Genomic DNA, 12,309 nt, shown 5'->3' with positions numbered 1-12,309 from the left:
ACAGGCCTGGGTGACAAATGTCACACCGATTGTGACGCGTGAAGAACGTTGTGTTCAGACCATCTTAGGTCATCAAGCATGGTTATGATAACTCACAATTTGGTATTGAGCATTATGATTAGTGTACGAATAATTAAACAACTACACATATTTTTATTAAATAATAAAATTACAATACAGTACATTACTTTAAAGCAAGTGGGTCCAGGCTCATACAATCACAGAGTTTCATACAAGTACATTTACAACATACTATTTTCTAGTACAGAGACACTTACATTTAAGAGGAACATTCATTTCATATGATTTTATTTAATAGTAAAACTACGATATAATATTTCAGAGTTCAACACTACTAGAAAAACATCCTTTTACGACGCTCATTGCGCGTCGTAAAAGGCTCAGACGACGTGCAACTGCGCGTCAAGGAAGGCCACATCATAAAGAGAGACGACGCGCATCTACGATGCTCATTTATGATGCGCAATTACGACGCGCGTTTACGACACGCAATGCGTATCAAGGAAGGCCCTGTCATAAAGGAAGACGACACGCAATGCGTATCAAGAAAGGCCCTGTTGAGAAAGGCCATGTCATAAATGAAGACGACACACATTTTTGCATATCGTAATTTTAATTTTTTTAAAAAAAATAATTATTTATAGATTTACTAATTTTCAAATTAAATTTGCATTTCATGTCTCACAATATAAAAAAATACAATACATTGCACAAAATTTAATGTCATACAAATAATCATTCCAATAGTAGACAAATGTAACACATCAAATAATCATTCCAAAAGTAGACAAATGTAACATTTCAACATTTTTTATATAATTAACTAAATTATTAGCCAAATTTCCTAAACTATCAACATACTTTTCTATGAAGAGCATTAACACTATTCTTTTCCATCAAAAACCTCAAAACCTGCATAATTAAATTAATGTTTAATCAGCTACAGGTCAATAAGGTAGGTTTAAACAAAAGATTTTCATAATAGTAAGATTTTACTTACCACTGTTGTTAATGACATTGAAAGAAGCAGCCCAACAAACACCCCCTCAGAAGGATTACTACCACATAACTGTTGATATTTGATACTTTATTACTAAATGAAACCAAAAACAAAGTTAAAAAGTAAACAAAATCAGAAGGTTTTGGTCAAACTTACAGAGGCTGTATTTCCAAATATTACTAAATGACATTGATTGAACCACCTGCAGATTTACCATTTTGTCCCTATGAGATTCACTACTGAACACATTCTACAGTTTGTAAACTATAATATATATATATATATATATATATATATATATATATATATATATATATATATATATATATATTTAATCATTGTGAAAAGCAAGAAATTAGAAGTGGAATGTGATTGCATACCATCAAAACCAACATTTTTACATTCCTATTTTTCCCAGTTTCTATTCACGAAACCCTAATCCATGAATGCTTGCTGGTTACAAAAGCCAACAAGTAGTAAGGTAGGCCTGCAACCAACCCATCCACATTTTTTTCACATAAAATAGCTACCTCATTCCACAATTACTAATATATATATATATATATATATATATATATATATATATATATATATATATACACACACACACACACACACTTCAATTTTTTATTTCAAGTGATATGAAATAAGATATGTTAAAAACGAAGTGCAATGTGCACTTACTGTTATGGACTCGAGCATATAAGAGTCTTTCTCCTTTCCAATATTCCAAACGCCTCCTTTTAATTATGCTGCTTTGTCTCACTCCAGATGTCCAAGAAGACCCCGCTCCAATCATAATCATCCTCATTATATCATAAATAAATAAACCTTAAGAAGACCATCTACAACAGGTAACAATTTTTTTTTCCAATCCATCACTTGTATGCCTAGTTCATTTATGAACCATAGAAGACCATCTACAACAGGGGGAAGAGAAGCATCAGGAAACAATTCCTAACTAACTAGATAATAACAATTATCTAATAACTCTACAGTAAATTTAGAATTTTAACTTACATGAACTGATTGCATCTGTAGTAAATCTGCAAGTGCTTTTTTGCCTCAACTGTTATTGTGAAGAAAAAAGAAACAACGTATTATTATATATCAGACACATAAATTTACAAAATATAGAAAATTACAATTATTCCATTATATACCGATTGGTTAGTAGCCCAACTTTCATAATAGTAAGTAAAATATGATTAGTTTCATTATTATAACAAAAAACCCCAACATTATATTATTATTTCACTTGCAAGGCATGACTCCTGAGCATGGGTCAAGTCCGTTAAACAATAATACATCATCAACTATTAAAGACTTCCTAAACCCTGTTTAAATAAAATAATGATCAAACCAAACCATTTGTACATGTTACTTGAAGTTCAGCTTTAGCACCACCTTCCTCCACCAGTCCATTCCGGGTGATTTCTAGAGGTGTGTATAATTGCATTGACCTAGTTTGACCAGGAATCCTAAGATAATTATTCGGCTTCACAAGAAGTGGGGCCTGATTTTCTTACTGTGATTATCCCCTGTTCAACTTTCTCATGAGATGAAGGAGATAATGGACACATGGAATCTGTTGTAGCAACTTGTCCAATACAAGGAGGAAAAGGAGTAGAAGGATGATACAGCAAAAAGATATCATCATTACATGGTACGTCTGGATCATCCCTGTTCAAAGTGAAAATAATTTGCCCTTTTGTAAGTTGAACAGATTCTATTTGTGATACTGATGTTGATGCCATTATACACTTTATACCCTTTTCTAATTTATCTGGTTATTGAGTTCAGAGGTTGGTGTTTTTGGGAAAGCAGCACCCTCTAAACCCACCAAAAAGTGATGTTAGGGTAAAACTGTATTTTTCTGAAAAACTTTAGGGTTTTTATGCGAATATCCCCCAAAACAAACAATTTCTGTTGTGATGGAATGAGCCATGATTCCATCATAAGGAACACTATATTAGAAAGCTAAAACCAACCTGAACAAGGGTTAGGGAGCTGTTGGTTGCCTAATATAACAAACTGCCCTGCAAAAGCATATTACAAAGATCTGAATCATTAACAACTACTAATTCACATTATCTTATTAAAGGATACTCAAGGGTAAACTAGTCAATAGCAGCAACAAAAAAAACACTATACATATTCCTTGCATACAGTTTAGATTTAGATGATATAAACTGCAAGTATGCTTGTTGCAATATATGAGAACTTAGATTCACCTTGGGAAGATTAAATCCAACAAAAAATATAGGAATTGTGAGGCACTCCAAGTAGAACTTGTTATACTACAACAAAAAGCTAGAGATGTTAGAATACATGTATTTAATGTATTTAATATTGTCAAGTGTTTGGTTGGTAGGAGATGAAAATAAATACAACAAAAAATTAATAATTTTAAAATTTTTACTTATGTGTAAAGAACCTTTCATTATAATTTATTTCAAGATACATAAAAGAGGGTATTCTGGTCTTTTAATAAAAAAGGAGGAAGGACATGATATTTGAGGATCAACTTTGGACTTCACTGTTGCTTATCAACACTGGAAACGTGTGGTTACCAACTCATACATGACCGGCTTAGGAATAAAGTGGTCCAATGTCAGGAATGTCATGGACATGCAAGCTGTCCAATGTCAGGAATGGCGGGTAAGAAAAGCGTACATTTTTATTAAAAAAATGAATAAAAATCCAAGCGATTGATTTTCTTTTCGTTTAATTGTAAAATTGAAACTTCACTTGCTAAATTTTTAAAAAATTGGGAAATTTAATCACATATAAAGAAGGTAATCTCTCTCGGGCATTTGATTAAACAGCTTGCATGCAATCTGATTTCTAATCTTTTGGTCATTCTAAGCAATCTGATTTCAAACCTTTCTATTAATTTTGATCGGTTTGTTCATCAACTAAACTTTAGTTCCTCAGAAATCCAAGTCATAAGATTAAACAAATCAAGACACTAATGAAATGTACATCATGTTCTGGAGGAAAGGATATGAATAATGGGCCAAGAAAAGGAAACAAGGATGTAACAAATAACGTTGAGGAGGCAAAAAAGGGTTCAAGGAGACATGAGATTGTGAAAAATAATGGATCAACGAATAAGAGTGTGCCACCTGTCGCAACAACCGTAAGCAGTGGGCTCAAAACGCAACTGCTACTTCAACGTGTCAACAGTAAACGAGATTATTTTTTGCATAGTTTTAAAAACAAAAAAGGAAATATTATTATATTTCATGTTGTATATATGGCTTAAAATGAAGAATATGCATATACCTTGCCATTTAAACATCCCTACTGCATTTGCAGCATCAAGCTCCACACTAAAACGTGATCTTGACATCTCCTGACTGTTATCCATGGGAACAACATAATTGTTTCAGCATGAGTGCAAGTTTTATAATATTAAGAGAGTACTTACCAAAAATATTCATTAAGATCATCATAATTTCTCCATGAAGCATGGTTTGCTTTGCCACCTTGATTTCTCCTGGCTTCCTGCCACCATTAAAAAAATAAGTCCCATTAGAAAAGTGGATTTTATCAAATTAGATGGTCAATGGATCACAAGGTTAACAACAGTTATAAAGAGGTAAGTTGATAAAAGCGAGAACCTAGTTTGTGGAGTAGTGTCCACTAACCTCGATCATCATTCATCAAGCTGGGACAATACTAAAAATATGAGGGATTTTCCCATCATCAAAAGGCAAGCTGACATACCCACGAGCAAAACCCAAATTAGAATCAGAATCCCGAACAACAACATCAAAGATAACGCAACAGAGCAAAACCCAATCAGAATCACCATAGGAGTTCAGCCAATATAGCAACACTTATGACTCGATGCCGGATAGGAGTGAGTCTGTGGGTTATATATCACATGATATTCAGACCACATCCTAGGCATTAGTCAGTGTTTCCATTCTCGATGCCGAATAGGAGTGAGTCTGGGGGTTATATACCTCATGATATTCAGACCACATCCTAGGCATTAATAAGCGTTTCCATTGCTGGATAGGGTGCGTCTGGGGGTTATATACCTCACAATATTCAGACCACATCCTAGGCATTAATAATTACCCCTGACTTAATTGTTTGGTGGTTATTTCTTTTACGAACAAAGGTTTGTGGTTAAACTTATTCCATTCATTTGATGTCTTCTTCGATCCTCGTTTGTTGCTAGGGAATTTCCGAAGCAGTTTCGTTAGTTGGTTGTTCATATCGATCCTTTAGGCTAGAACTAGTAAGATAAATGTATAGGATTAGTATGTGGGGATCGACGTTGTTAGTGCTTGTAATATAAACCATGGGCAGCGATGGACTTCGTGCCTATTCCTTAGGATGAATCCTTAGTAATGATTGATAGTTAATTTTTAGGGTAAATCCTTAAGAAATGAATAAGATAATGGGGATTGGGTAATTGGGTTGATTGTTTGATGTTTAAGCATAATAAATTTATTTATTGTGGGGTAAAACCCCTATATGCTCACTAGGCTCCCAAGCCTGACCCACTCAGTTTAATTGTATCACAGGTATCGCTACGAAGTTGCTTTACACTGAAAGATTAAGGAGATATAGATCACTAGTGAAATGAATGTAAGTTATGTTTATGCTTATGTTTCTGTATTGACGATGACATCCCAAATGTTTTAAAATGAATAAAATACATTTTCTTTGGAAATGGTTTGATAACGTATTTATCGTGTTTTTCTGGGAATAAATTCCGCAACATTTTTTATTAAAACAGGTATTCTGATTTTCATAAAGCATAAACAAAATCGGTCTTTTTCTGACCGTGAAATTGGGGATGTCACAGTTGGTATCAGAGCATTAGTTTAAGTGAACTAGGAATTTCTAGACTTAAACTTAGAATGCTAAGTGATGATTCTGAGGAGTGTGTCAAATAGATTTAGGTAATACACATGAATAGACACAAGCACTAGCTGATTTTAGGAAAGATGCCTAAAATGTTTTATGTGCTAAATGTTTTATGTTATAGTTATAAAGATGCCTTATATGCTATTATTTGTTCGAATCTATGGTATGTTGCCGACCGGATCTGGAAATTTTATGTGTTCAGATTTCTAAATGTTTGATTACAGTATTAGAACTGGCATGTAACTTTTCGGTGTGACAAGGAGATCTATACGTCAATCATAGATAAAATCTTTCCTATCTTAAAATTCTCGCCTCGGTACACCGAACATCTGCTTAGGTGTAGAAAATGCCATGGTGAAGACGTACTAGGAAATATCCGAGGAAGATGACAACCTGAGCCTAAGAATGTGATGGGTCATGCATCGATCGTTGCGTCTACACCCAAACCTATCAATATGGAAGAAGTTCAGGAAATGATGTGAACCATGATAGACTGAGAAAATAGAGGAAATGAGATGGCTTACCTATCAGAAAATATCATAAGAGAGGTATCTTGCCTTTAGAATACGTCTGATAAAATAGCAGTACACTAAGAGAAGTACGGTACACCTGAATATACACATTTGATTGACGGGATGATAGAACGATTGGTGTATTTCCTAAAGTTTTCCTATCATCTGGAATTTCCATCACCAACCGAGTGGAAGCAGAATTGATGATTTAAGATACGCATGGAAGAAGTCCTAGTAGAGTCTAGGGAAATTTTATGATTATTTGGACACACTCGTATATGTTAAATTGTTTTGTGATTTTAAGACTTGGGGACTGGGAGACAATACTTGGGACGAGTATGAGTAGGTGTGAAATGTAGTAGATGCATATACTACCGGAAACACATGACTCACACTTGGATCAGGGAAAATCACAAGGTTACCAAGAAGCCAATAATTGAGTCTGTTTTATTCAAGCATGTCGTTACCATCGTTTCAGTAATGACTAAGAAGATTGTTGTTATTCCAACCCTAGTGGTCATATCAATTGAGTCTGACTACGATGAGTATGTTACTTGATTCAGAGAACCAAGTTCGATGTAACATCTGACTTAAGCAATAGGATTGAAGTAAAAGATAATAGAAGTGATCAGTAAAGGTATTGTGATGGTTGCTTGTATCTAGAAATTCTACCTTTTAAGATGTGATTAGAACATGAAGGAAGGTATAGTCTGTTTTGGAATTTTTAATCTAAAAGACCTGAGTCCAAGAAATACATCATACGATGAGAGGTCATTAGAACATGACCTATCGGTATATTATGATAATCGAAGGAAGAAACTTATCTCAAGTTTGTTATAGAAGGAGCGTCCAATAAAGATTGAGATCGTGACATGAAGGTCATGATTGGAAGTCTAACGTGAGATAGAGAGCAGGTCCAAGATCGGGCACCGTCTGCAGTCAGGAAGTCTTAGAGTCAAATACTCGTTCGAAGGAACATCAGTTACGGTTATTACTTAGGATGAAGAGATAATATATGGAGTCATAATGTGAGTCATGTTTCACTGATGATTACAGGACGTAATCATCCTAAGGGGGAGATAATTGTAACGTTCGTAGATCCGGGCTAGTCAATTTAGAGATAATAGGGGTCGAAAATGACTTTTCGACAAAATATTATTTATAATAAATAATCTTAACCAAGTTGTAGAATATTTCACAAGGGTTTCGTACATATAAAGAACGCCGAAATCCGACTTATAACGAAGAAGTTATGGTCCGTCGAAGTTTTTCGGCAAAACGGGCACGGCACCGGGAGACGTAAATAGTGAATTTAAGATATAGGACTTTTTAGCCTTAGGGATCTAAATGAAAGTTGTAGAATACATCTCCACCTATGCGTGGATATAAAAAAACATCAAAAACGGAGTTCGTATGCAAAAGTTATGGTATTCCGAAGATTTAGCTTTTAAAAACCCTAAACTAGCTAATTCACAACATGAGAATTATGACGCTCACGACATTCTGTCATAATTCGGAATCTAGAAGCAGCGAGAGGATAAGATCCAATTCACGGCGTGCGAATTATGATGTTGACGATATTCTGTCATAATTCGGAATCTAGAAGTTGCGAGAGGATAAGATCCAATTCACGACGTGAGCTTTATGACACTCACGGCTTGAGGTGTCATGGCCACCATCCGAAGCTAGGGATGCAAATGGCAAGTCTACGGAGTGAATCATGATATTCACAACGTGAGTTTTATGCCACTCACGACATGAGTTTTATGCCACTCACGACATGAGTTTTATGACACTCACGACGTGAGTGTCATAAAAACTTACTATAAATAGCATGCGGGCCATTCCGAAAATCTCACACCTTTCTTAATTTCTTCTCTCTAAACGTTCTCTCTCTAAGGGTTTTAACCCTCCATTAAGCCTAGGTGATCCCCTAGCACCCTAAGGAAGCCCCGAGGCTCCCGGAGTCCCGAGAAAAAGAGTCTTTCGGTTTCGAAACCCTGCTCCAAATAAAGCCCGGTTTTCTTTAAAATCCCCTGTAAGTGAGCTACGCTTACGCAATTTTTAATATAGATTTCAAATAATTATAGTAATGTTATTAGGTCCTTAAAATAATTATATAGGCGATTATTATGAGTTATATTGAGTGTTATTTAACGCTTATATAATAATAATAGTAATAGCTAGACTATTAATTAGTCACGGTTGACATTAGACTAAACCCTAGTGGAATTGATACTAGGTTTTATCGAAGCAAAATTGTTTTGAGAGTATCGAAGCATTGTCCGAGTGTTGAGTCACCACCTACTAAGTTGAGTGTATAGTCACTTTCACCTTACACATATATATGAAGTATTTTCTTTAAAATACGTGCTATGTGTAATTATATTAATTATTTAATTAAGGTGACTGTTGAATAGATGTTTTATACAAGTTTTAAATTGTATATGTATTTTTATCTACAAATATGTTAGGTAAAACATGGGTAGATGAATTAGATGATGTGTGATGAAATAAAAGGTGATGAGAGGTATCGATGTTTAAGATGATCTAGTCATCTAGCAGAGTATAGACAACGGGCACAGACTATTTTAGATAGTCCAGTAGAACGTTAGCAAACTTGTAATAGGTGGGTATGTTTGAACTGTATGTTCATAAGGTGTTCTTGAACTATATGTTCATTAGGTGTTTTTGAACTATGTGTTCATCCGTTAGTTCTTCTTTTTGACACTATTATGTGTCGAGGTACGGGAGCGTATGGGAGTACTTTATTAGTATTTTCCCTATACTTTTATTTTGAAGAGATTTGGAGTCTTTGTTTCTTTTATGAAGTGATCGGACGAGCTTCATGACTCAGTGTTTCCATTCTCGATGTCGGATAGGTGTGAGTGTGTGGGTTATATACCTCATGATATGCAGACCACAACCTAGGAATTAGTCAGTGTTTCCATTCTCGATGTCGGATAGGAGTGAGTCTGGGGGTTATATACCTCACGATATTCAGACCACAGCCTATGCATTAGTCCACGTTTCCATTGCTGGATAGGGTGCGTCTGGGGGTTATATACCTCACGATATTCAAACCACAGCCTAGGCATTAATAATTAACCCTGACTTAATTGTCTGGTGGTTCTTCCTTTTACCAACAAAGGTTTATGGTTAAACTTATTCCATTCATTTGATGTCTTCTTCGATCCTCGTTTGCTGCTAAGGAATTTCCGAAGAAGTTCCGTTAGTTGGTTGTTCATATCGATCCTTTAGGCTAGATCTAGTAAGATCACTGTATAGGATCAGTATGTGGGGATTGACGTTGTTAGTGCTTGTAATATAAACCTTGGGCAGCGATGGATTGCGTGCCTATTCCTTAGTATGAATCCTTAGTAATGAGTGATAGTTGATTTTTAGGGTAAATCCTTAAGAAATGAATAAGATAATTGAGATTGGGTAAATGGGTTGATTGTTTGATGTTTAAGCATAATAAATTTATTTATTGTAGGGTAAAAACCCTATATGCTCACCAGGCTCCCAAGCCTGACCCACTCAATTTAATTGTATCACAGGTATCGATACGAAGTTGCTTTACATTGAGAGATTAAGGAGATATAGATCACTAGTGAAACGAATATAAGTTATGTTTATACTTATGTTTATGTATTGACGATGACATCCCAAATGTTTTTAAATGAATAAAATACGTTTTCTTCGGAAATGGTTTGATAACGTATTTATCGTGTTTTTCTGGGAATAAATTCCGCAACATTTTTTATTAAAACAGGTACTCTAATTTTCATAAAGCATAAACAAATCGGTCTTTTCTGGCCGTGAAATTGGGGATGTCACATTGAATTCCTGTTAACGAGATTTTCAACTCTTGTTTAGATTATTTTGGCTAAAATTTGACCGATCTAAAATTCAGTTTTTGAGCACAATACTGTTATGTCGAATCTTAGAAAAATCATATATTACGCTCAGGAAGTCAGATTTTAACGTTCTCTATATGCACGCTTCGGTTTAAAGACTACTATGAATTTCATTTAGATATCTTAGGCTAAAATGTAATTTATCAAAAATCTACTTTTTACGAGACGCAAAGTCCTGCCAGTTTAATCTTGAATCTTCGAATAAGCATAACTTCTTCATATGAATTCGTATTTGAACGCTCCTTGTATCTCCGGAATCCTTATAACTTTTACTATAACTAAGTTAAGATTATTTTTCCTAAGTAATGTTTTATCTTTGACACGTGTATTAATTTTATCTATTTTATTATTATATACTCATATAATTTACAAATAAAATCCTATAAAACATGTAAGCATATAAATATATGAATAATCTGTTCTTATTCATTAATATAAAGATTAAAATAGCTGACCAAAGTGATTCAAACTTTATTCTAGCAGGAAACGTGGGCGTTACAGACTCGTCTACTGACAATTCAAGCATACATTTGTAACACTAAGATCCACAGGGTATATATAGACTTAGGAAGCTCTTCAGACATAATTTATGAACGTTGCTTCAAAAAATTTCCCAGGGAATGGAGAGAAGGACTCCAACCCTCATCTGGCCGGCTAACTAGATTTATAAGTCACTGTCTTTAGCCATTAGGAACGATCTGCCTACCGTTGTCCCTACAGAGCCATGATAAAACACGAAAAAAATAGTGTTGGTAGAATTCGGTTTGATACGCCACCCAACAGACTACAATATCATCTTAGGGAGACCTACACTACTTCAGTTTGGATCAATACCATCTTGAATCCATTGAATTATCAAATTCCACATGGACAATGGTCTAGCAGTAGCCATGGCTGAAACACAGGCATGACACAAATGCTATCAGATCATGGGAGCAATAGATATCACAAGGGTTGCCAAGTTCCCATGGGAGGAACAACAGGATGAAAAGGAGATCATTAACCCAAATTAACCAGAAGAAAAGGTACGCATAGATGCATTGCTTACTGACTCAACCAGAAGGAGGTTAATAAATTTACTTCAGAGGTACACGTATGTTTTTACATGGAAACCAACAGATATGATGGACGTTGATCGAGATGTCGTCGAGCACAGCCTGAATATAATTCCAAGCAATTGCAACATAAAATAGAAAAAGAAAGGAAAAGGCGATGAGAGAAATAGAGAAATCAATGTCGAAGTCGCAAATCTTGTGGAATCCAACATAATCAGAGAGGCCATCTTTCCATCGTGGATTGTAAACCTAGTAACGGTGAAAATAGAGCAACACAAGCTGGCAGAAATGCATAGATTACTCAGGCCTTAACAAATCTTGTCCTAACGACTCCTATCCACTCCAATAGATAGACCAAAAGGTTGAATCATTACAAGGCTTCTAATGCAAATGCTTTCTAGAGGCATATAAGTGCTATCACCATATATTGATGAATAAATAAGATGAGGAGAAGATTGCCTTCTACACGGACCACAAAACCTTCTATTAAAAAAAGATGCCTTTTGGTTATAAGAATGCAGGAGCAACATATCAAGGATTAATCGAGAAAATATTCAAGGATCAAATAGGTAGGAATATAGAAGTATACATGGATGACATGTAAATTAAAAGTCCAAATGAGATAGAACTAATCATAGATGTCCAGGAAACACTACAGACACTAGAAAAAGTTCACATGAAACTTAACCCGAAGAAGTGTACATTTTATGTGCAGGAGGGAAAATTCTAGTGGTACCACGTCAAAAACAAAGGAATACAGCCAAGCCCATAAAGGTGAAGGACCTGTTAGATACCGCAGAACCAAGGATCTTGAAGTACATGCACGCATTGGATAGAAATATCATTGCTTTGGGGTGTTTCATAGCAAGATCCACAGACAAAGCTCTACCACTATTCCATACACTGAAAGG

At 35.0% G+C, this 12,309-nt stretch overlaps 2 long non-coding RNA genes across 2 annotated transcripts; both read right to left on the bottom strand.

Moving 5' to 3' along the window:
• Window positions 1-820: 820 nt before the first annotated feature.
• On the bottom strand, window positions 821-1,546 carry LOC145029211 (uncharacterized). Its single transcript, XR_013676418.1, has 3 exons — window positions 1,402-1,546; window positions 1,178-1,223; window positions 821-1,090 (listed from the first exon to the last, which is right to left on the bottom strand). It is a non-coding gene; the product is annotated as an uncharacterized LOC145029211 (long non-coding RNA).
• A 120-nt stretch (window positions 1,547-1,666) lies between these two features.
• On the bottom strand, window positions 1,667-3,707 carry LOC145029210 (uncharacterized). Its single transcript, XR_013676417.1, has 3 exons — window positions 3,013-3,707; window positions 2,042-2,090; window positions 1,667-1,941 (listed from the first exon to the last, which is right to left on the bottom strand). It is a non-coding gene; the product is annotated as an uncharacterized LOC145029210 (long non-coding RNA).
• Window positions 3,708-12,309: the final 8,602 nt, after the last annotated feature.

The sequence above is a fragment of the Lactuca saligna genome, chromosome 2 (assembly GCF_052625555.1).
Source record: "Lactuca saligna cultivar CGN05327 chromosome 2, ASM5262555v1, whole genome shotgun sequence".
NCBI classification, from domain to species: domain Eukaryota; kingdom Viridiplantae; phylum Streptophyta; class Magnoliopsida; order Asterales; family Asteraceae; genus Lactuca; species Lactuca saligna.
The sequence above is the reverse complement of the archived record's forward strand: the minus strand, read 5'-3'. Positions and strand labels throughout refer to the sequence as shown.